Raw genomic sequence first — 24073 nt, forward strand, 5'->3', positions numbered from 1 at the left:
TACAGCTCGATAATTTTTGCATTCTGTTGGATCACCTTTCTTGGGAATAGGCATAAATATGGATCTCTTCCAGTCAGTAGGCCTGGTAGCTGTCTTCCAAATTTCTTAGCATAGACTAGTGAGCACTTCCAGCACTGCATCCATTTTATGAAACATCTCAGTTGGTATTCTGTCAATTCCTGGAACCTTGTTATTTGCCAATATCTTCAGCGCAGCTTGAACTTCTTCCTTCAGTGTTCTTGATCTGTTCTTGATCATAATGTTACTTTCTGAAATGGTTGAACATCAACAAATTCTTTTTGGTACAGTGACTGTATTCTTTGCATCTTCTTTTGTTGCTTTCTGGGTCGTTCAGTATTTTGCCCATAGAATCCTTCATTATTGCAACTCAAAGCTTGAAATTTTTCTTCAGTTTTTTTAGCTTGAGAAATGCTGAACATATTCTTCCCTTTTGGTTATCTACCTCCAGGTCTTTGCACATTTCATTATAATACTTAGTCTTCTTGAGTCATTCTTCAAAATCTTCTAGTCAGCTCTTTTACTTCATCGCATTTCTTCCTTTAACTTTAGCTACTCTACATTCAAGAGCAAGTTCAGAGTCTTTTCTGACATCCATTTTGGTCTTTTCTTTTTTTTCCATCTTTTTAATACCCTCTTGGTTTCTTCAGGAAATCCTGGTCATGTAGTAGTTAAGTGCTATGGCTGCTAACCAAAAAAGGTCGGCAGTTTGAATCCACCAGGCGCTCCTTGGAAACTCTATGGGGCAGTTCTATACTGTCCTATCGGGTTGCTGTGAGTCAGAATTGACTCAATGACAACAGGTTTGTTTTTTTTTTTTTCACTTTTGCTTTCTTCATGTATGATGTCCTTGATGTGATTCCACAACTGGTCTGGTCTTCAGTCATTAGTGTTCAACCCATCAAATTGATTCTTGAGATGGTCTCTAAATTCAGGTGGGATATACTCAAGGTCGTTGTTTGGCTCTCATGGACTTGTTCTAATTTTCTTCAGCTTCAAACTGAACTTGCATATGAGCCATTGATGGTCTGTTTCGTGGTCAGCTCTGGCATTGTTCTGACTGATGATATTGAGTTTTTCCATTGTCTCTTTCCACAGATTTAGTCAGTTTGATTCCTGTGTGCTCCATCTGCAAGGTCCATGTGTACAGTTGCCATTCATGTTGTTGAAAAAAAGGTATTTGCAATGAAGATGTCGTTGGTCTTGCAAAACCCTATCATGTGATCCCTGGCATCATTTCTATCATCAAAGCCATGTTTGCCAACTACCAGCCCTTCTTCTTTGTCTCCAACCTTCACATTCTAATCACCAGTAATCATCAATGCATTCTGGTTGCATGTTCAATCAATTTCAGACTGCAGAAGTTGGTAAAAATCTTCAGTTTCTTCATCTTTGGCCTTAGTGGTTGGTGCATAAATTTGAATAATAGTCTTATTAGCTGATCTTCCTTGGGTACCTGTAGATATTATTCTATCACTGACAGCATTGTACTTCAGGATAGATCTTGAAATGTTCTTTTTGACAATGAATGCAATGCCATTCCTCTTCAATTTGTCATTCCCAGCATAGTAGACCATATGACTTTCCAATTCAAAATGGCCAATACCGGTCCATTTCAGCTCACTAATGCCTAGGATATCGATCTTTATGCATTCCATTTCATTTTTGATGATTTCCAGTTTTCCTGGTTTCATATTTATGCATTCCATGTTCCAATTATTAATGGATGTTTGAAGCTATTTCTTCTTATTTTGTGTTGTGCCACATCAGCGGATGAAGGTCCCAAAAGCTTGACTCCATCCATATCATTAAAGTTGACTCTACTTTGACGAGGCAGGTTTCCCCAGTGGTCTTTTGAGTGTGTTCCAACCTAAGGGGCTCATCTTCTGGCACTGTATCAGACAACGTTCCGCTGCTACTCATAAGGTTTTCACTGGCTAATTTTTTTTCAGAAGTAGACTGCCAGGTTCTTCTTCTTAGTCTGTCTTAGTCTGGAAGCTCAGTTGAAACCTGTCCTCCGTGGGTGACCCTGCTGGTATTTGAATACCAGTGTCATAGCTCCCAGCATCACAGCAACAGGCAAGCCCCCACAGTTCGACAAACTGACAGATGCATAAGGGAAAACAAGTCTATCTTATTTAATAACCTGTGTGGTTTATATTACACCTTGCTGCATTAAAAGTTGTATTCATTAGCTATTACCATAATAATGCTATGTAACAAACCACCGTCAAACTAAACATTTATTCTTGCTCATTAATCTGAGTTCAGCTGGAGGTTTGTTGATAGGCTGTTGTTGTTAGGTGCAGTCGAGTTGGTTCTGACTCCTAGCGATCCTGTGTACCACAGAACAAAACACTGCCCAGTCCGGCACTGAGCTCACGATCATTGTTATGCTTGTGGATCTAGGCTGGGTTTAACTGAGCTTGGTTCCTATCTGCAGGATATATACAGATGTATTCCATAGGATGTTCAATGTCCTGGGACCAGAAGACTACCTATAGCATGTTATTCTCTTGGCAATGTCAGAAGTGTAAATGGGCAAAGCCCAACCGCACAAGCACAGTTCAAGTCTCTGCTTGCATTGCATCTTCAAATATTCCATTAGCTTAAGCAAGTTGCATGGCTGATCTCAATCTCAGGGTGTAGGGAAGTATACTTAACTTTTAGTGAGAGGAACTAGAAAGTCATATGAGTTCTCCAGTGGACACAAGAAGGAGTAAAAAATTGGGTACAATTAATGCAGTTAACCAACAATTGATCGATAAAAGGGAGGAAAATAAGTACCATTGCAGGAGGGTTGAGATTTGCAAAATTGTAGAAGATAAAGGCAGACCACCTCTGAGAAACGGGCTCAGGTGACGCCTCCTGATGAGAGTTTACATAAAGAAAGATGAAAGTGCGGGAAGCAGTATCAGCAGCCACACAGCCAGACCTCAGAGAACATGATGACTATTTCTTTGACACCACCAGCATCTGGGCCCTTTTTCATAAAAGAAGCCTAATTTCTGACAAACAAGATTTCCTGTAATTCTCTAACAGGTGGCAGGTCCAGAATGGGGCACTTAGACTCTCTCAGTGATTTTAAATCTTGTGTGGAATAATGTTGAAGTTGGACTTGACTCATTGCATTGGCAGAGCTCTGAGGAAGGCCTTGCTCCCCAGATCCTAGGTGATAGCTTCTGCCCTTTACCAGACCTGTTTCTTCAGATACGCTTTGATCCTAAAAGCATTTTGTTAAGAATTGAATTGTGTTCCCCAAAAAACATACATTGAAGTCCTTTTTCCATGGAGCAGAGAACATGGTCCTGCTGGCACCCTAAATTTGGACTTCTAGGCTCCAAGACTGTGAGATAATAAAATTACGTTCTTCAAAGCTACGTACTTTGTGATGCTTTGTTTGACAGCCCCAGGAAACTCAGACACCTTCCATAGTTTTCCAATACACTTCATTTTTCCTCAAGTTACCAGAGCTAATTTTTGTTGCTTGCAGTCTAAATAAGACTGTCTACATTACTGTTTGGAGTACATCAGAAATCCGAGCTCTCTGGGTCAAATCTCTGGTGACCCCGCAGCCACATTAAAAACAGTCCCCTCAGACAGTCACTCCGCTCACAGCTCCACCCCACTCAGGATGTATTCTCTTTCTGTGTTTCTACTCTGCTTTTTTCTAGACAGGGCTTCCCTCTGCCTAACAGTTTCTGCTTCTTAGTGGGTTCTGCTTACTGCCTTCCCTCAGTAAGACTCAACTCATTCCATCCCCGTCTATCTTCCTTTGTGGGTATCCCAATCCCACAAGAAGGAAGATTTTCCTGGGTGCTGTGATCACTATAAGGCATAGAGCTAGCTCACTTGTTGGTCAGAAATCTTAAGCACATTACTTCTTAGACTGCCTGGAGATAGCTTCCTTTGGGGCAGACAATGGTTCCTGGTCTAAATAAAACCAAAAACCAAAACTGTTGCTGTCAAGTCAATGTCATTTCATGGTGGCCACATGTGTTACAGAGCCAAACTGCTCCATCAGGGTTTCCTGGCTGTAACCTTTACAGAAGCACATTGCAGACCTTTTGCCTACACACCACTGGGTGTGTTCGAACAACCAGTCTTTACGTTAATAACCTAAAAAAAACCAAACCCATTGCCAGTGAGTCGATTCTGATTCATAGTGACCCTATAAAAAAGACCCTATAGGACAGAGTAAATTGCTCCATAGGGTTTCCAAGGAGCAGCTGGTAGATTTGAACTGCCAACGTTTTGGTCAGCAGACGTAGCACGCTATAGCTCTTAACTACTGCACCACCAGGGCCTCAGTTCAAGCTGCACACAATCCATTTGCACCACCCAGGTACCTTCTGGTCAAAATAATCCAAAAAAAAAAAAAAACCCGTTGCCATGGAGACAATTCCAACTCATAGTGACCCTATAGGATTGGGTTTCCAAGGAGCAGCTGGTGGATTTGAACTGCTGACCTTTTGGTTAGGAGCCAAACACTTAACCACTGCGCTACCAGGGATTCCTTGTCAAAACAGCTGTGGTCAAATGCATGTGGGTGGGAAGTATCGAGATTTATACATAAAGTGACTTCCCTCAAGAGGGGGCTGTAGGTATGGCTGACATCCTGGATACTGTGTATGTACCAGCCTTTGTCTGGGTGAGAAAGAGTGAGGGTAGTATATGCAGAAGGAATGGGAGTGGAAGCTAAAAGGCTAAGTTTACAAATGAGGGGTCCCCGGGGGGGCATAGTGCAGAGAGACAGGCAAATGTTTTCAGGGCTTATTAGAGAGCCCTGGTGAATACTTTGAAAGACATTTTGTCTTGCCCTGAGTTGCTCAAGCTGAAACAAGTCTTGGGAAGTCAGCCACGTGATAACTTGGAACAAGCACAGACAGATGTGACCGTACGGGGCACAGAGTTTGCAAACAAGGATGAGCTAATGAGGGACTTGTCAGAGGCCCTGAGATCTCATAGAGCCTAAAGCAGGCTGAGGCCCCTTCCGCTACCCCAGGAGTGAGTGTCAGGGAACTCTGCAGCAGGAGCTTTTGTCCTCCTATGTGGGAAATCTCCAGTCAAGAGACTAGGTCTATCATTAGGGATGTACAGAGGTATGTCTTATAACCAACGATTGAACCTGGGTGATGTTCAGTTAGGAAAAGCCCAGAGAAATTGCCTGGCTTCAGCAAGTACATGATTACATCAAACCCAAAGCAGAAATACAATTTTAATAGTTGGCATTAGCTAGAACTTTGCACTTTAGAACTTTACACTTTAGAAAGTGCTTTTGAATACCTCATGATAAATCATCTTCAAGGGCATACGAACTACCTTAGTTAATCATTGCAATAAACCTTAAAAGTAGAGAATATTGCTGTGCCCTCTTCACAGATAAATAAATTGAAACTTAGAAAGAAGATATAGTATGTCAGAGTTATATAATTAGAACCAGGACTAAAACTTAAGTCTATGTAACCCCAAAACCCAGCCCTAGCCACTACACTCTGTGTCATTTCTCTAAACACACATAAAAACCCATGAGGATGACATTTCTTAGACCCATATTAAGAAGAAAGGGTTTCTGCAAAATTAAGAAATTAAGAGACTTACTCCAGGCCACACCACATAGTAGAAAATAGACCAGAACTAGAACCCAGATCTTCTGACACCAAAGGAGAGGCACTAGGGCATAGTAGAAAATCATGTCTTTGCTATCTGACAGATTTGCATTCAAATCCCGGCTGCTCAATGTATTTCCTATGTGACTTAGATAAATTTCTAAACCTCTCTGAGCTGTAACCCAGACCCAGTGCCGTCGAGTCGACTCCGACTCATAGCGACCCTATAGGACAGAGTAGAACTGCCCCATAGAGGTTCCCTGAGCTGTAAAGATGGATGATTATACCTACACTAAAGGGAAGTCAGTATGGATTACACCTCAACATAAAGAAAAAAAAATCTTCACAACTGGACCAATAAGCCACATTGTAATAAATGCAGAAAAGATTAAAGTTGTCAAGGATTTCATTTTACAGTGATCCACAATCAAAACCCATGGAAGTAGCAGTCAAGAAATCAAAAGACCCATTGCATTGGGCAAATCTGCTGCAAAGGACCTGTTCAAAGTATTGAGAAGCAAAGATGTCACCTTGAAGACTAAGGGAAACCTGATCCAAGCCATGGTATTTTCAATCACATCATATGCATGTGAAAGCTGGACAATGAATAAGACGCTTTTGAACTGTGGTGTTGGCAAAGAATATTGAATATACCACAGACTGCCAGAAGAACGAACAAATCTGTCTTGAAAGAAGTACAAGTAGAATGTTCCTTAGAAGCAAGGATGTTGAGACTACATCTCACATACTTTGGACGTGTTGTCAGGAGGGATCAGTCCCTGGAGAAGGACATCATGCTTGGTAAAGTACAGGGTCATCGGAAAAGAGGAAGACCCTCAATGAGATGGATTGACACAGTAGCTGCAACAATGGGCTCAAGCATAACAACTACTGTAGAACGATGCGGGACTGGGCAATGTTTTGTTCTGTGGTACACAGGGCCCCTATGGGTCAGAACTGACTCGACGGCACCTAACGACAACAAACAAAGGGAAGTCCTAAGGATTCAATAAGACAGTTTATATACCTTCCTTTTTCTTCTCCAAAGCCTCTGCTTTTTTATATCAAACTAGATAAAATGGCACAATCCCAGCTCAAACCCACAGATATAAGTGTGAAGAGAGAAGGGACAACTTACCAATGATGTTTCAATGATGTTATTATTTGGAACACTGAATGAATTTTCCAGTGCAAACAATTCTATACCATGTGAAGCAACGTGTCAGCTTTTGCTGCTGAAAAATAAAACCACTACAAAGCTTAGCAGCTTAAAACAATAGTTGTTTATTTAGTGCATAATTATGGTGGTCAGCAATTTGGGCTAGGCTCAGCTGAGCAGTTCTCCTGGTCTTGGCTAGGTTTATTTATGTGTCTTCCATCAGTTGCTGGGTCTGCCAGGGGACAGTTGATCTCTGACGGCTACAGCTGGGATGGCTGGTCTTTGTACCACTAGGCCTCTTATTAGCCAGCATGCTTGCTTGACATTGTTTTGATAGCAGCAAGGCAGGATTCCAAGACAAAGCAAAAGTACCCAAAGCCTAGGTTTGGAATTGTCATGTCACTTTTGCCACATTCAGTTGCCCAAATAAGTCATAAGGCCAATCCTGATTCAGGGGGTGGGGAAATAAACTCCTCCTTTTGATGGCAAGAATTGCAAATTCACATTGCAAAGGGGCCTGTACACAGGAAGAGGAATAATGGTGCCCATATTTACCAACAATACACCTCAATGGGTATAGAAAACCACTGTCTGTACTCAAATTACCCCCTACAAATTACAGGGTAAGGGACTTTTCTTACTCCCCCATCACAACACTGCTAGGTGTCCAGAGCCCTACCCTCCTTATCTTGGACTTACGACTGTCCTGGGACATTTAGGGAGAGAGAGGAGAATTGCCTCATGGGTTAAGTCAGATGGAGATGGAACAAAGACTTGGGGCGTGGCCAGGCCTCAGTCCTACACAAGGCAAGGTGCTGGCAGCTACAGAAAGTCCTCGTAGAATGCTGGCCAGAAAACAGCTGTCACAATCCCAGGGCACCGCGGGTGGTGGATCATGCTCACTCAAGTGGGGACTTGGCAGCCTACAGGTACTCAATTTCTAGACACTCCAAACATGGCCCTGCATGGAAGCCTTTTCTAAGACATGGAAGCCTTTTCTAAGACATCCCTTATTCCTGAATGCATGGTCCTTCAGGTCTATTCCTCTCCCTCAGGCCCCATTGACCGCTTTGGTATTTGTCCCAAACATTTCATTTCCCCCAGAGTTCACTCCATTCTTGAGTAAGGCATGTAAAGGAAATAAGTACATTGGACCCTGTCCCTTCCAAAAGTAACTGGCACTAATCAACTTCAACAAAAGCTGCCATGTGGAAGGGTAGGCCCTTGTTCACAGACTTTCTGGGTTTCCCAAAAAAGCCAGAAATCTAGGTGAAATCTTAGGATTTTTAAGCGTTGTTGTTGTTTTTAGGTGCCATTAAGTTAATTTTTGACTCATAGTGACCCCATTAAAATTCTAATCACTGTGTAAGTTAATCGGAGCACATCTTCAGGTTATATTTGGCTTGAGCAGTGCCAGATTGTGAAGCTTGGGAGAGGAAGTATTATCCCTCTATTTCTGTTTTCAACCTTCCTAATCCCTTCCCCCAGAAAACCCTGGTGGCGTAGTGGTTAAGAGCTACAGCTGCTAAACAAAAGGTCAGCAGTTCAAATCCACCAGGCACTCCTTGAAAGCCCTATGGGGCAGTTCCACTCTGTCCTATATGGTCGCTATGAGTCAGAGTTAACTCAACAGGAGCAGGTTTTGGTTTTTTTTTTTTTGCTTAATTCCTTCCCTGAGGCCATGAGTACAGAACTGACTATCTTCTTGACATAGAACCTGGTTGGGGATGGAGAATGAGGAGATGTTTGAAAACTGTGGACCAAGACGACAAAACCATATGATATTATAAATGGTACAGACCAGTGGTAAAGCCAGCCTTGCGAGGTCCTGGTCCTGCCACACTGTCCCACAGTCCTGGGATCCGGTAAATGAATTAACCCCTTGCTAATCAAAGTGGAGGCCAGGGACCAGCAGCATTGGCATCACTTGGGAGCTGTTAGAAATGCAGAATCTCAGGCCCCACTTCAGAGCTACTGAATCAGAACCTATATTTTTACATAATCCTCAATAGTTCTTATGCATATTAAAGTTTGAGAAATACTGAATTTACCCCAGGTAAGTCTCCTGTTCCTTGTTAATAAAATGATCATAACAATATTTGCTTCATAGAGTATTATAAAGAATAAATGAGATAATGAATACAAAACACTTAGAATGTTGCCAAGAATATACCAAGCACTCAATCATCTGAAATAAACGAGGGTTAGATTTCTAGGCCTACATAAAAAGAACTATTTGGTCTTCAGGATAACTAGGAAAAGTATTAAATAATATGCAAGAACCTAACCTCCCTCTATTACCAATGTTTCTGTGAAGAAATGACTTGTAGATTCTGACTGAGAGCACAAGGAGACATCTCTTTCTCTCCACTTTCCCTGTAGCGCCCATGATTCAGTGGTAGAATTCTCACCTTCAGTGCCAAGGACCCAGTCTCAAGTCCCAGCCAGTGCATCTCAGGCACAGCCACCACCTGTCTGTCAGTGGAGGCTCACATGCTATGATGTTGAACAGGTTTCAGTGGAGTTTCCAGACTAAGACGGACTATGAAGAAAGGCCTGGCTATCTACTTCTAAAAACCAGTCAGTGAAAACCCTGTGGATCACAATGGTCTGAGCCACAGTCAATCATGGGGATGGTGCAGGACCAGACAGTGTTTTATTCCACTGTACATGGAGTCACCATGAGTCAGGCAGACTCCACGGTAGCTAACAACAACAACTCCCTGTAGCAGCTTCAGCCACAGAAAGGACTGACCAGAGGGGGCTTCCCGGGTAGGACTGAGGTGGTATTTTAACAATTAAAATGAAATAACATCTGCCAAGTGCCCAGCACCTGCTCAATAAACTGCATCTTTAATATCCCGCCATTAATTCATCATATATCCTTGTCTCAGTCATCTAGTGCTGTTATAACAGAAATACCACAAGCAGTTGGCTTTAACAAAAAGAAATTTATTTTCTCACAGTATAGTAGGCAAGAAGTCCAAATTCAGGGTGTTAACTTCAGAGGAAGACTTTCTCTCTCCGTCAGCTCTGGAGGAAGCGCCTTGTCATCAATCTTCCCCTGGACTAGGAGCTTCTCTGCTCAGGAACCCCGGGTCCAAAGGATGCTCTCTGCTCCTCGCACTGTTTTCTTAGTGGTGCTTACTTCCCTTTCTTTTAATCTCTTGTAAGATAAAAGGTGGTGAAGGCCACACCCCAAGGAAACTCCCTTTATGCCCCCCCAATCTTCTTTAACCACAAGCAGAAATTATGATTTATAACACATAGGAAAGTCACAAAATGCAGGACAGCCACACACTACTGGGAATCATGGCCTAAACAAGTTGACACATATTTTTGGGGGACACAATTCAACCTGTGACAGTCCTCACAGAAGCTTTCTATAAATGAGCCAAGGTGAATCCAATTTAGCCTTATTCTGGGTTTTCCGAGTCAAAAATTCCAGGCTCTAAGTATCTTTTCTTAAGCTCAGTGGGAGCTGGGGAAGTAGTTAGTTAGAGGGAAGTTGCCTGTCTATTGCTAGATTTTATAACATTTCATTTTTCTGCTTACTTAAATAAAACATGCTTTTTATATAGAAAATATTTTTAAAACATAATTAAAATCTTGAAATCTCTTTACCCAGAGATGTTATCATGCTGTTTCTTTCATGCCCTTTTCTAAGTGGTGATAGATAGATAGACAGGTAGGTCGATGGATAAATAGATAGGTAGGTAGGTAGGTAGATGATAGACAGATGGATGGATAGATGGACGGATAGATGGACAGATAGATAGACGGCTAGACAGACAGATAGGTAGACGGATAGATAGACAGACAGACAGATAGATGGATAGGTAGATGGACAGACAGATGGATAGACAGAGAGATGGATAGATAGATGGTGGATGGATGGTTAGATAGATATGACAGATATTTACAGTTGGTACTGGATATTCAGTTTTGTATCTTGCCTTTTTTTCTAAATTTTGTTTTTTTATTGTTGTTGTTGAGAATATATACAACAAAACATATACCAATTCAACAGTTTTTACATGTACAATTTAGTGACCTTGATTACATTCTTCGAGTTGTGCAACAATTCTCATTCTCCTTTTCTGAGTTGTTCCTCCCCCATTAACATAAACTCACTGCCCCCTAAGGTTCCCATCTAATCTTTTGAGTTGCTGTTATCAATTTGACATTATATAGATAGCTCTTAAAAGAGCATAATGTTCAAGGTAGACCTTTTTTACTAGTTAAGCTAAGCTGTTGTTCAGTTTTAAGAAGACTTCAGTGAATATTTTTGGTTTAAGGTTTAAAGATTATCTCAGGGCAATAGTTTCAGGGGTCCATCCACCTTCCATGGCTCCAGAAAGTCTGAAGCCCATGAGAATTTGAAAGTCTGTTCTGCATTTTTTCCTTTTTTGATCAGAATTCTTCTACAGAATCTTTGATCAAAATGTTCAAAAGTGATAACCAGGCACCATTCAGTTCTTCTGGTCTCATGGCAAAGGAGGCAGTTGCTCATGGAGGCAATTAGCCACACATTCCATATTCTCCTCCTATTCCTGACTGTTCTTCCTCTGTTGTTCCAGGTAAACAGAGACAAATTGTTGTGCCTTGGAATGTCGCTTGCAAGGTTTTAAGACCCCAGGCACTAAGCAACAAACTATGAGACAGAATAGAAGCAGTTAACATGTTATTAGGCCATTTAACCGGGATATCCCATGAAACCATACCCCTAAACCTCCAGTCCAAGCAATTAAATTCCGTGAGGTGTTTGGTTGGACATAAGCAGCCTCAGCAGCTACTCTTTTTTTTTTTTTTTTGCCAGTTCAACTTTTTACATATGCAGCCCTACCCTTAATCAATGCAATTTTTCCATGTTTTTTTACCTAACGTTTTATTATGAGCATTTTCATGTCAATAAATTGTTCTTTGAGACAGCTTCTTGATGAAGACCCTAATACAGTAAAACCTGTGAAAGCTAGAAACTATAAGGCAGAAACCTGTAAGAGAAGGAAAACACATAAAATTTTCACTAAAATGAGTGATAGAAAAGTGGTAAGACTGCACTCTGTCAAAAGCAGAAAACTTGCAAGACCCAGAAAAACAAGGCAGTCCCAGCGAGTTCTGGCTCTCACAGATTTCACTCTAGTTCACATTATGGTTGTACCATCATTCATTTTACTATTCCCCTGTTGTTGGTCATTCAGGCTATTCCCAGGTTTTTGCTACTACAAATAGTACTTCAGTTGAGATCTTTACAGATAAATATTGGCTATGTTTCTGATGGTTTCTTTAAGTAGTTTTCCTGGACATTAATCCCAATGAATGAGATTTCTGGTTTAAAGGATATGAGGCTGTCAGCTTTCTTGATACTTGCTGTAAAATTGCTTTCCCAAAGGGCTACATCAGTTTGGACTCCCACCACCCACTGTGAAATATATATTTCCAATGGCCTGGATTCTTTTAATCTTTAGATTTTAAATAGGCAAAAAAGTATCTCATTTCAATTTTCATTTCTTTACTTTTTGGTGAGGTTAAATATTTTTCTTAACTTTGTGAATCATTATCATATTTTGTAAATTATATCCTCCCCAGCCTCATCTCCCACTGCTTTCCTCCTCATTCCTATGCTCCAGTCCCTTTCTTCTGATCCTGAAACTGACCAAGTTCATTCCTACCTCAGGGCCTTTGCATCTTTTTTCCCACTGCCAGGATCATGCTTCCCCTCATCCTCACCTAGCTGGCTCCTTCTCATCATTCAGATCTCAGAACAATGCCAGTTTCTCAGAGAGACCTCCTGATCACCCTAGCTAAAATACCCAACAATTGATCCATTCACTCTCCATCATGTTAATCTACCTTAAAACTACCCATCAGCTCTTCAGGAGAAAGACCTAGCAATCCACTTCTGTAAGGATTGCAAACCTAGAAAACACTAAGGGGCAGTTCTACTCTTCTTTGTTGAAGAAGTTCTTCACTGCATTTATCATGGTCTGAAATTACTTAATTTGTTCACTAGAATGCAAGCTTCATGAGGGCAAGGACTTTATCAGTCTTGTTCACTGATTAAATCCTTAAATCAAATCCTAACCTGTTGAGCATTCTATAAACAGTTCAGTACAGAATTGTTGAATAAAATTAATGACTCAGTCATGTCTGAAATGTGATTCCTCATAGGATTTAATGGGAGGTGAGTCTGAAGAGGTAGATTGATGCCAAACCAGGAAAGACCTTGAATGCCAGCTCATGGGTGTCTGGATTTCTTACCCATCTTTCCCCTTGAGCTGATATCTCAAGCATTATGCAGTCACCATAACAGGGGCCTTCCTTACCCCCTGTGCACATTAAGTGAATACTGACAATATGAGAAAAAGACATTCAGAAATGAAAAATGGGCCAGTGAAAACAGATGAATGAATGAGTTTGCAAATCTCTCTTTTCAAACAGTATTAGCAAAGGCTGCTATAGCCAGAGGAAGAAACATGTGCCTTGTGACAATTGTTCTTGCCTTTGACAAGAGAACTTAGAAAACATACCATCAGGAAGCACTGACTTTGACATCTGAGGTCTTGGTTCAAATCCCAGCTCCACAGCTATGAACCACTTGACTTTGTGCCACATGACCATGACTTCTTTGATCTTATTTCCCCATTTCTAAAACTAGAATAATAACTTCTACCTCCTCAGGCTGTTAAGAGAATCAAAATCAAATGACTTAGGTGTTGCAGCACATTTTTTTTAGTGAGATAAATTTCTTTGTATTGATCTAGAAAGATCTCTAGAATACATTGTTCAGTGAAAAAAGAAAGCTGTAGAATGACATGTAAAATATAACATCATACATACTTATAGAAAACACACACATGAATTAGATGTTTCCATAGAAAAGACTTGGCAATCTGCTCCTATGATGATTTACAGCCTAGTAAACACTACGGGGGCAGTTCTATTCTGTCACATGAGGTCACTATGAGTTGAAATCACCTCAGTAGCATACAACAACAATAGCTTTATATACATAAAAAGGAAAAATGGCCCACAAAGTTCAGCGTGAACCTGGCAACAGTGACTCTTGCCAAAGCGATAATTATTATCTGCAATGCCTGAATATTTACAGTAGAAATGAATTTATTTATTACTTAATTGGGTTATTAAAAATAAAAAACTTCTTTTTTCTTAAAAGGAACACCACTACCATGTATCTACTTACCTTATTAAAGGCTCTACAGACAGGCAGGGTCAAGATGGCAGAGTAGTCCCTCTTACAACAAAGACCCCAAAAAACAAGTGACTTGATTATATGTAACAATCTAGAGGCCCCAAAGGTCAAAGAAAACTTGAGGAATTGGAATGAATGGCAGGGGGAGGGAGAGACAGTTCAGAAGCAGTAAGGATTTGCCAGACCTGACCTGGCCAGCACCCTGCAGCCTGGATTGGCCAGTGTGCATGGGCTGAGGCAAGCAGTAGCACTCAGGATGCGTTTTCTATGCTGTGAGAGACAGAGTGGTGGAGAGTCAGCTCAAGCCTCCGAAACCAGGGAAAAGTGGCACTGAATCAGCAAAGTTAAGTGCAGAATCAAAAAAAACCTTCCCTTCTCTGGGAAGTACCTCTCTCCCATTTACTCGCCCCCTTCCCACTCAACCCTGGTCCCAGTGCAGCTTCAGCAACTGCCGAGCCCCCTGGGCCAGAAGTGGGACCTGTAACATGTCCCAAGCCATTCTCCCAGCTTTGGAGAGGGAACAAATTAAGAAACAGGAAAAAATAATTTGCCAGCTCCCCTAAGCCAGGAACTCATGGCAGGCACAGCTCCTTTGCCTAGGCACAGGCATAAGGGGTCTATGGACTCTGAATGCCTTTCACCCCTGTGTGGGTCCATGTCGAAAGCACAGGCCCTCGTTAGTACAGTACAATAGGGTATATACCTGAAGACTATTTTCAAATGCAACAGCTAAGGGGGAGTGGCAGAATTGTGACATTTGATACTACCCTGCAAATTAAGCAGGGTTCTCAACTGAGAACGGGTGGGTGGCTCCACCCACTCCACCTAGCCACCCATGACAGGGGCCTGAGAATAAGAGATGCCTCCCAGTTATTACAGCTATAGCACTGGGTGCCCAAAGTCTGGCTAAAAAACTCACCCACCTGCATGCTCTAGGGAACAAGGACACACCTTCTACTCAGGCACTCAGGGGCAGCCGTCAGCCCCCTACCTTGCTCAACACATAACCCCTTACTGCAGCCAGATACCTGTGCCTACTCCAATCGCCCCTACATAGCCCTGCCAGAGGAGGACTGTAGGTGAAAGTCTGCACCACACACTCAGTGACTGACAACCAGGACATCTGAGCTGAAACCACACAAGAAAAGTAAATGAACTCCTGGGCTGGGCTCACATACCTAGTAACAGCTCTAACCACCTCGTGATAGGACATGAGAACTTCAAAGATGCCAGTAATCAAAGTAACTCATACAACTAGCTATTTGGGCACATCAAAACAAAACAAGAAACTAGGACACAGTAAGCAAATATACAGTAAATAAATACAATAAATTATTGATGACTTGGAGACACCAGTCAATATCAAATCACATAAAGAGACAGACCATGATGGGCTCAGCAAGCAACCAAAATAAAGGACCAAGAAACCTCCCAGAGGAAGATAAGGTCTTGGAGTTACTGGGGGTAGAATTCAAAAGATTAATATACAGAGCTCCTCAAGATTTCAGGAAGGAGATCAGGCAAAAAGCAGAACAAGGCAAGGAACACACAGACAAAGCAACAGAGGAAGTTAAGAAGGTTATACAAGAGCATAATGACAAATTTAACAGGCTACAAGAGTTTGTAGAGAGACAGCAAACAGAAATCCAAAAGATTAACAATAAAATTTCAGAATTAGACAACTAAATAGAAAGTCAGAGGAGCAGAATTGAGGCAATGGAAGTCAGAATTAGGGAGACTGAAGATAAAGCACTTGATACCAATTTATTTGAGGAAAAATCAGATAAAAGAATTTTAAGATTTGTAGAAACACTAGGATTTACGTGGGACTCTATCAAGAGAAATAACCTATGTGTGACTGGCATACCAGAACAGGGGGGATAACAGAAAATACAGAGATAACTGTTGAACATTTGTTGGCAGAAAACTTCCCTGATGTTGTGAAAGATGAGAAGATATCTATCCAAGAAGCTATCAAACCCCACACAGGGTAGATCCCAAAAGAAAGTCACCAAGACATATTATAATGAAACTTGCCAAAAACAAAGATAAAGAGAGAATTTTAAGAGTGGCTATGGGTAAATGAAAAGTCATCCACAAAGGAGAGTCAATAAGACTAAGCTCTGACTACTCAGCAGAAACCATGCAGGCAAGAAGGCAACGGGATGACAAATATAAAGCCTTGACAGAAAAAAATTTCAAGCCAAGAATTATATATTCACTAATACTGTCTCTCAAATATCATGGTGAATTTAGGGCATTTCCAGATAAACAGAAGTTAAGGGAATTTGTAAAAACAAAACCAAAATTACAAGAAATACTAAAGGAGTCCTCCGGTTAGAAAGTAAATAACATCAGATAACAATGGAAGACTAGAACACAGGACAGAACAATCAAATATCAACCTGGATAGGGAAGTCAAAAAAATAAAATCAAAGCTCAAATGCTGAAAATAGGGAAACAGAGATGTCAGTATGTAAAAGATGACATTAAAATAATGTAGTCACAGAACTTTCATATGGAGCAGAAATAAAGGCAACATAAAAAAATAAAAGAGTGGTTTAAACTTAGAAAAATAGAGGTAAATATTAAGGTAACCACAAAGGAAATTAACAATCCTACACATCGAAAAAAAAAGGAGAAAAACATAGTCAGCAAATACAAAATCAACAACAACGAAAAAAATGAAAAGAAAATACATAAAGAAAAATGACTCAGCACAGAAAACTAAGTGGAACAAAGAAACTGTCAACAACACACACACACACACACAAATACGTCAAAATGACAACACTAAACTCATACCTATCAATAATCATGCTGAATATAAATGTACTAAATACACCAATAAAGAGACAGGGGCAGAATGGATTAAAAAACAGGATCCACCTAAATGCTGCCTACAAGAGAACATCTTAGACTCAAAGACACAAATAAACTAAAATGCAAAGGATGGAAAAAATATATATCAAGCAAACAACAATCAAAAAAGAGCAGGAGTGGCAATATTAACCTCTGACAAAATAGACTTTAAAGCAAAATCCACCACAAAGGATAAGGAAGGACACTATACAATGATTAAAGACTCAATACACCAGGAGGACATCACCAAAATAAATATTTACACACCCAATGAGAGGGATCCAAAATGCATAAAACAAACTCTAACAGCACTGAAAGGAGAAATAGGCAGCTCCACAATAATAGTAGGAGACGTTAACACAACACTTTAGGTGAAGGACAGAATGTCCAGAAGCTCAATAAAGATATGGAAGATCCAAATGCTGCAGTCAACCAACTTGATCTCATAGATGTATACAGAACATTCCACCCAAAAACAGCCAAGTACACTTTCTTTTCCAACACACGTCAAACATTCTCCAGAATAGGCCACATGTTAGGCCACAAAGCATGCCTTAACAGAATCCAAAACATCTAAATATTACAAAGCATCTTTTCTTCTGACCACAAAGCCATAAAAGTAGAAATCAATAGAAAAAGCAAGAAAAAAAAAATCAGTTACATGGAATCTGAACAACACCTTGCTCAAAAACTACTGGGTTAAAAAAGAAATTAAGGACTGAATAAAGAATTTCACAGAATCAAATGGAAATGAAAACACATCCTACCAGGACCTTTGGGACACAGCAAAGGCAGTGCTCAGAGGTTAATTTATAACAATAAGTGCACACATCTAAAAAGAAGAATGGCCCAAAATCAAAACATTAACCCTAGAACTCAAACAAATAGAAAAACAGCAGCAAAGAAGCCCGCAGACACCAGAAGAAAGGAAATAATAAAAATTAAAGTAGAAATAGATGAAATGGAGAATAGAAAAATAGTTGAAAGAGCTAACAAGACCAAAAGCTGGTTCTTTGAAAAAATTAATAAAATCGATAAACCATTGGCCAAACTGACAAAAGATAAACAGGAGAGGAAGCAAATAACTTGAACAAGAAATGAGATGGGCAATATTACAACAGGCCCAACTGAAATTAAAAGAATCATATTAGATTACTATGAAAAATTGTACTCTAATAAATTTGGAAACCTAGAAGAAATAGATGAATTTCTAGAAACACACTACCTGCCTAAACTAACGGAAACAGATATAGAACAACTAAATAAACCTATAACAAAAGAAGGGATTGAAGAGGTAACTAAAAAAACTCCCAACAAAAATTCCCTGGCTCTGATGACTTCACTGCAGAATTCTACCAAACTTTCAATGAAGACTCAACACCACTACTACTAAAGGTATTTCAAAGCATAGAAAACAAGGCCCTAGCCAGTGCAATTAGGTTATAAAAAGAAATAAAGGGCATCCAAATTGGTAAGGACGAAGTGAAATATCTCTATTTGCAGATGATATGATCTTATACACAGAAAACCCCAAAGAATCCACAAGAAAACTACTGGAACTAACAGAAGAGTTCGGCAAAGTATCAGAATATAAGATAAATATGCAAAAACCAGTTGGATTTCTCTGTACCAACAAAGAGAACTTGGAGGAGGAAATCACCAAATCAATATCATTACAATAGCCCCCAAGAAGATAAAATACTTAGGAATAAATCTAAACAGAGATAGAAAAGACCTATACAAAGAAAATTACAAGACACTTGCAAGAAACCAAAAAAGATCTATGTAAGTAATTGTATAAATGTCTAAAGATCTACGTAAGTAATTGTGAAAATGTCAATTCTACCCAAAGCAATCTACAGATACAATGTAATCTGGATCCAAATTCCAACAACATTTTTTAACGTGCTGGAGAAAAAAATCATGAACTTCATATGGAAAGAGAAGAGACCTCAGATAAGCAAAGCACTACTGAAGAAGAAGAACAAAGTGAGAAGCCTCACATTACCTGATTTTAGAAACTATTATACCACCACGGTAGTCAAAAGAGCCTGGTACTGTTACAACAACAGATACATAGACCAATGGAACAGAATTGAAAATCTAGATGTAAATTCATCCACATATGAGCAGCTGATATTTGACAAAGGCCCAAAGTCTATCAAATGGGGAAAACACAGTCTTTTTAACAAATGATGACGGCATAACTGGATATCCATCTGCAAAAAGAATGAAACAAGATAACTCAAAATGGATCAAGGACCTAAATATAAAATCTAAAATAACAAAGACGATGGAAGAAAAAATAGGGACAACACTATCAATCCTAATACATGGCATAAACAGAACACAAACCATAACTAACAATGCACAAATACCAGAGGAGAAATTAGATAACTGGGAGTTCCTAAAACTCAAACACTTACACTCATCAAAAGAGTAAAAAGACAACCTACAGACTGGGAAAAAATTTTTTGCTGTAACATATCCAGTCAGAGTCTAATCTCTAAAATCTACAAGATACTGCAAAACCTCAACAACAAAAAGACAAAAAATTCAATTAAAAAATAGGCAAAGGATATGAACAAGCACTTCACCAAAAAAGACATCCAGGCAGCTAACAGCTACATAAGGAATGCTCACAATCATTAGCCATTAGAGAAATGCAAATCAAAACTACAATGAGATTCCATCTCACCCCAACAAGGCTAGCATTAATTCAAAAGTTACAAAATAATAAATTTTGGAGATGCTGTGGAGAGACTGGAACACTTATACACTGCTGTTGGGAAAGTAAAATAGTACAACCGTGGAAATTGATTTGGCACTTCCTTAAAAAGTTAGAAATTGAACTACCATACAACCCAGCAATTCACTCCTTGGAATATATCCTAGAGAAATAAGAGCCCTCACACGAAGAGATTTATGCATACCCATGTTAATTGCAGCACTGTTCACAATAGCAAAAACATGGAAACAACCTAGGTGCCCATCAGTAGATGAATGGATAAACAAATTACGGTATATTCACACAATGGAATACTAGGCAACGATAAAGAACCACGATGAATCTGTGAAACATCTCACAACATGGATGAATCTAGGAGGCAGTATGCTGAATGAAATTACTCAGTCACAAAAGAGCAAATATTATATGAGACTACTATTATAAGAATTCAAGAAGAAGTTTAAACACAGAAGCTCTCAGCATTGAAAAGTGAGATAAACAGTGCCACAATTATAGTAGGAGACTTCAACACACCGCTTTCGGTGAAGGACAGGACATCCAGAAAGAAACTCAATAAAGACACGGGATATCTAAATGCCACAGTCAATTAAATAGACCTCATACACATATACAGAACACTCTACCCAACAGCAGCCAAGTACATTTTCTTTTCCATTGCGCATGGAACATTCCCTAGAATAGACCACATACTGGGTCATAAAGCAAGCCTTAGCAGAATCCAAAACATTGAAATATTACAAAGCATTTTCTCTGACCATAAGGCCATAAAAGTAGGAATCAATAACAGAAAACCAGTGAAAAGAAATCAAACCCTTAGAAACTGAACAATACCCTGCTCAAAACCTACTGGGTTATAAAAGACATCAAGGATGGAATAAAGAAATTCATAGAATCCAATGAGAATGAAAACACTTCCTATCAGAACCTTTATGACACAGCGAAAGCAGTGCTCAGAGGTCAATTTATATCAATAAATGCACACATACAAAAAGAAGAAAGGGCCAAAATCAAAGAATTATCCCTACAACTTGAACAAATAGAAAGAGAACAACAAAAGAAACCCCCAGGCACCAGAAGAAAACAAATAATAAAAATTAGAGCAGAATTAAATGAAATAGAGAACAAAAAAACAATTGAAAGAGTTAACAAGACTAAAATCTGGTTCTTTGAAAACATTAACAAAATTGATAAACCATTAGCCAAACTGACAAAAGAAAAACAGGGAGAGGAAGCAAATGACCTGAATAAGAAATGAGTTGGGCAATATTACAACAGACCCAACTGAAATTAAAAGAATCATATCAGATTACTAAGAAAAATCATACTCTAACAAATTTGAAAACCTAGAAGAAATGGATGAATTTCTAGAAATACACTACCTACCTAAACTAACACAAAAGGTTGCAAAAGAAGAGATTGAAAAGGTAATTAAGAAACTCCCAAGAAAAAAAAGCCCTGGCCCAGAGGGCTTCACTGCAGAGTTCTACAAAACTTTCAGAGAAGAGTTAACATCACTACTACTAAAGGTATTTCAGAGCATAGAAAAGAATGGAATACTCCCAAACTCATTCTACAAAGCCACCATATCCCTGATACCAAAACTAGGTAAAGACATGACAAAAAAAGAAAATTACAGACCTATATCCCTCATGAACTTAGATGCAAAAATCCTCAACAAAATTCTAGCCAATAGAATTCAACAACATATCAAAAAAAAAATTCACCATGACCAAGTGGGATTCATACCAAGTATGCAGGGATGGTGCAACATTAGAAAAGCAATTAACGTAATCCATCATATAACAAAAATAAACAAAACAAAAGACAAGAACCACATGATCTTATCAATTGATACAGAAAAGGCATTTGACAAAGTTCAACACCCATTCATGATAAAAACTCTCAGCAAAATAGGAAAAGAAGGAAAATTCCTCCACATAATAAAGGGCATTTATACAAAGCCAACAGCCAACATCATCCTAAATGGAGAGAGTCTGAAAGCATTCTCCTTGAGATCAGGAACCAGACAAGGATGCCCTTTATTACCACTCTTATTCAACATTGTGCTGGAGTTCCTAGCCAGAGCAATTAGGCTAGATAAAGAAATAAAGGGCATACAGATTGGTGAGGAAGAAGTAAAAGTATTTCTATTTGTAGATGACATGATCTTATACACAGAAAACCCTTAGGAATCCTCAAGAAAACTACTGAAACTAATAGAAGAGTTCAGCAGAGTATCAGGATACAAGATGAACATACAAAAATCAGTTGATTCCTCTGCACCAACAAAAGAACATTAAAGAGGAAATCACCAAACCAATACCATTTACAATAGCCCCCAAGAAGATAAAATACTTAGGAATAAATCCTACCAGAGATGTAAAAGACCTATATAAAGAAAACTATAAGACACTACTGCAAGAAACCAAAAGAGACCTACATAAGTGGAAAAACATACCTTGCTCATGGATAGGAAGACTTAACATTGTAAAAGTGTCTATTCTACCAAAAGCCATCTATAGATACAACCCAATTCTGACCCAAATTCCAACAACATTTTTTAATGAGATGGAGAAACAAATCAACTTCATATGAAAGGGAAAGAGTACCCTGCTAAGTAAAGCATTACTGAAAAAGAACAAAGTGGGAGGTCTCACTCTACTGGATTTTAGAACCTATTAGAAAACCCTGGTGGCGTAGCTGTTAAGTGCTATGGCTGCTAACCAAAGGGTCAGCAGTTCGAATCTGCCAGGCACTCCTTGGAAACTCTATGGGACAGCTCTACTCTGTCCTATAGGGTCAGTATGAGTCGGAATTGACTCGACGGCACTGGGTTTTTTTTTTTTTTTTTTCGTTTTTATGCCACCACAGTAGTCAAAACAGCCTGGTACTGGTACAACAGATACATAGACCAATGGAACACAGTTGAGAATCCAGACATAAATCCATCCACATACAAGCAGCTGGTATTTGACAAAGGGCCAAAGTCAGTCAAATGGGGAAAAGACAGTCTCTTTAACAAATGGTGTTGGCATAGCTGGATATCCATCTGCAAAAAAATGAAACAAGACCCATACCTCAAACTATGCACAAAAACAAACTCAAAATGGATCAAAGGCCTAAATATAAAATCTAAAACAGTAAAGATCATGGAAGAAAAAAGAGGGACAACTGTAGGAGCCCTAATATATGGTATAAATGGTATACAAAACATTACTAACAATGCAGAAGAGAAACCAGATAACAAGCTCCTAAAAATCAAACACTTAAGCTCATCCAACGACTTCATTAAAAGAGTAAAAAAATTACCTACAGACTGGGAAAAAGTTTTTAGCTATGACATTTCCGATTAGCACCTGATCTCTAAAACCTACATGACACCGCAAAAATGCAACTACAAAAAGACAAATAACCCAATTAAAAAATGGGCAAAAGATACGAACAGACACTTCACTAAAGAAGACATTCAGGTAGCTAACAGATACATGAGGAGATACTCACGATCATTAGCCATTAGAGAAATGCAAATTGAAACTACAATGAGATTCCATCTCACTCCAACAAGGCTGGCATTAATCCAAAAAACAGAAAATAATAAATGTTGGAGAGGTTGTGGAGAGACGGGAACACTTATACACTGCTGGTGGGAATGTAAAATGGTACAACCGCTTTGGAAATCGATTTGGCGCTTCCTCAAAAAGCTAGAAGTAGAACTTCCATACAATCTAGCAACCCCACTCCTTGGAATATATCCTAGAGAAATAACAGCCTTTACATGAACAGATACATGCACACCAGTGTTCACTGCAGCATTGTTTACAATAGCAAAAAGATGGAAGCAACCAAGGTGCCCATCGATGGACAAATGGATAAATAAATTATGGTGTAGTCACACAATGGAATACTACGCATTGATAAAGAACAATGATGAATCTGTGAAACATTTCATAACATGGAGGAATCTGGAAGTCATTATGCTGAGTGAAATTAGTCAGTTACAAAAGGACAAATATTGTATGAGACCACTATTATAAGAACTCAAAAAATAGTTTAAACAGAGAAGAAAATATTTTTTGATGGCTAGGAGAGTGTTTTTTTTTTTTTAGGAGAGTGGGGAGAGAGGGAGGGAGAGGGGTTTTCACTAATTAAATAGTAGATAAGAACTATTTTAGGTGAAGGGAAAGACAATACACAGTATAGGAGAGGTCAGCACAACTGGACTAAGCCAAAAGCAAAGAAGTTTCCTGAATAAGCTAAACACTTTGAAGACCGGTGTAGCAGTGGTGGGGGTTTGGGGACCATGGTTTCAGGGGACATCCAAGTCAATTGGCATAATAAAATCTATTAAGAAAACATTCTGTGTCCCACTTTGGAGAGTGGCGTGTGGGGCCTTAAATGCTAGCAAGTGGCCATCTAAGATGCAACAATTGGTCTCAACCCACCTGGAGCAAAGGAGAATGAAG

This window comes from Loxodonta africana, chromosome 4, assembly GCF_030014295.1.
Source record: "Loxodonta africana isolate mLoxAfr1 chromosome 4, mLoxAfr1.hap2, whole genome shotgun sequence".
In the NCBI taxonomy this organism is placed as follows: domain Eukaryota; kingdom Metazoa; phylum Chordata; class Mammalia; order Proboscidea; family Elephantidae; genus Loxodonta; species Loxodonta africana.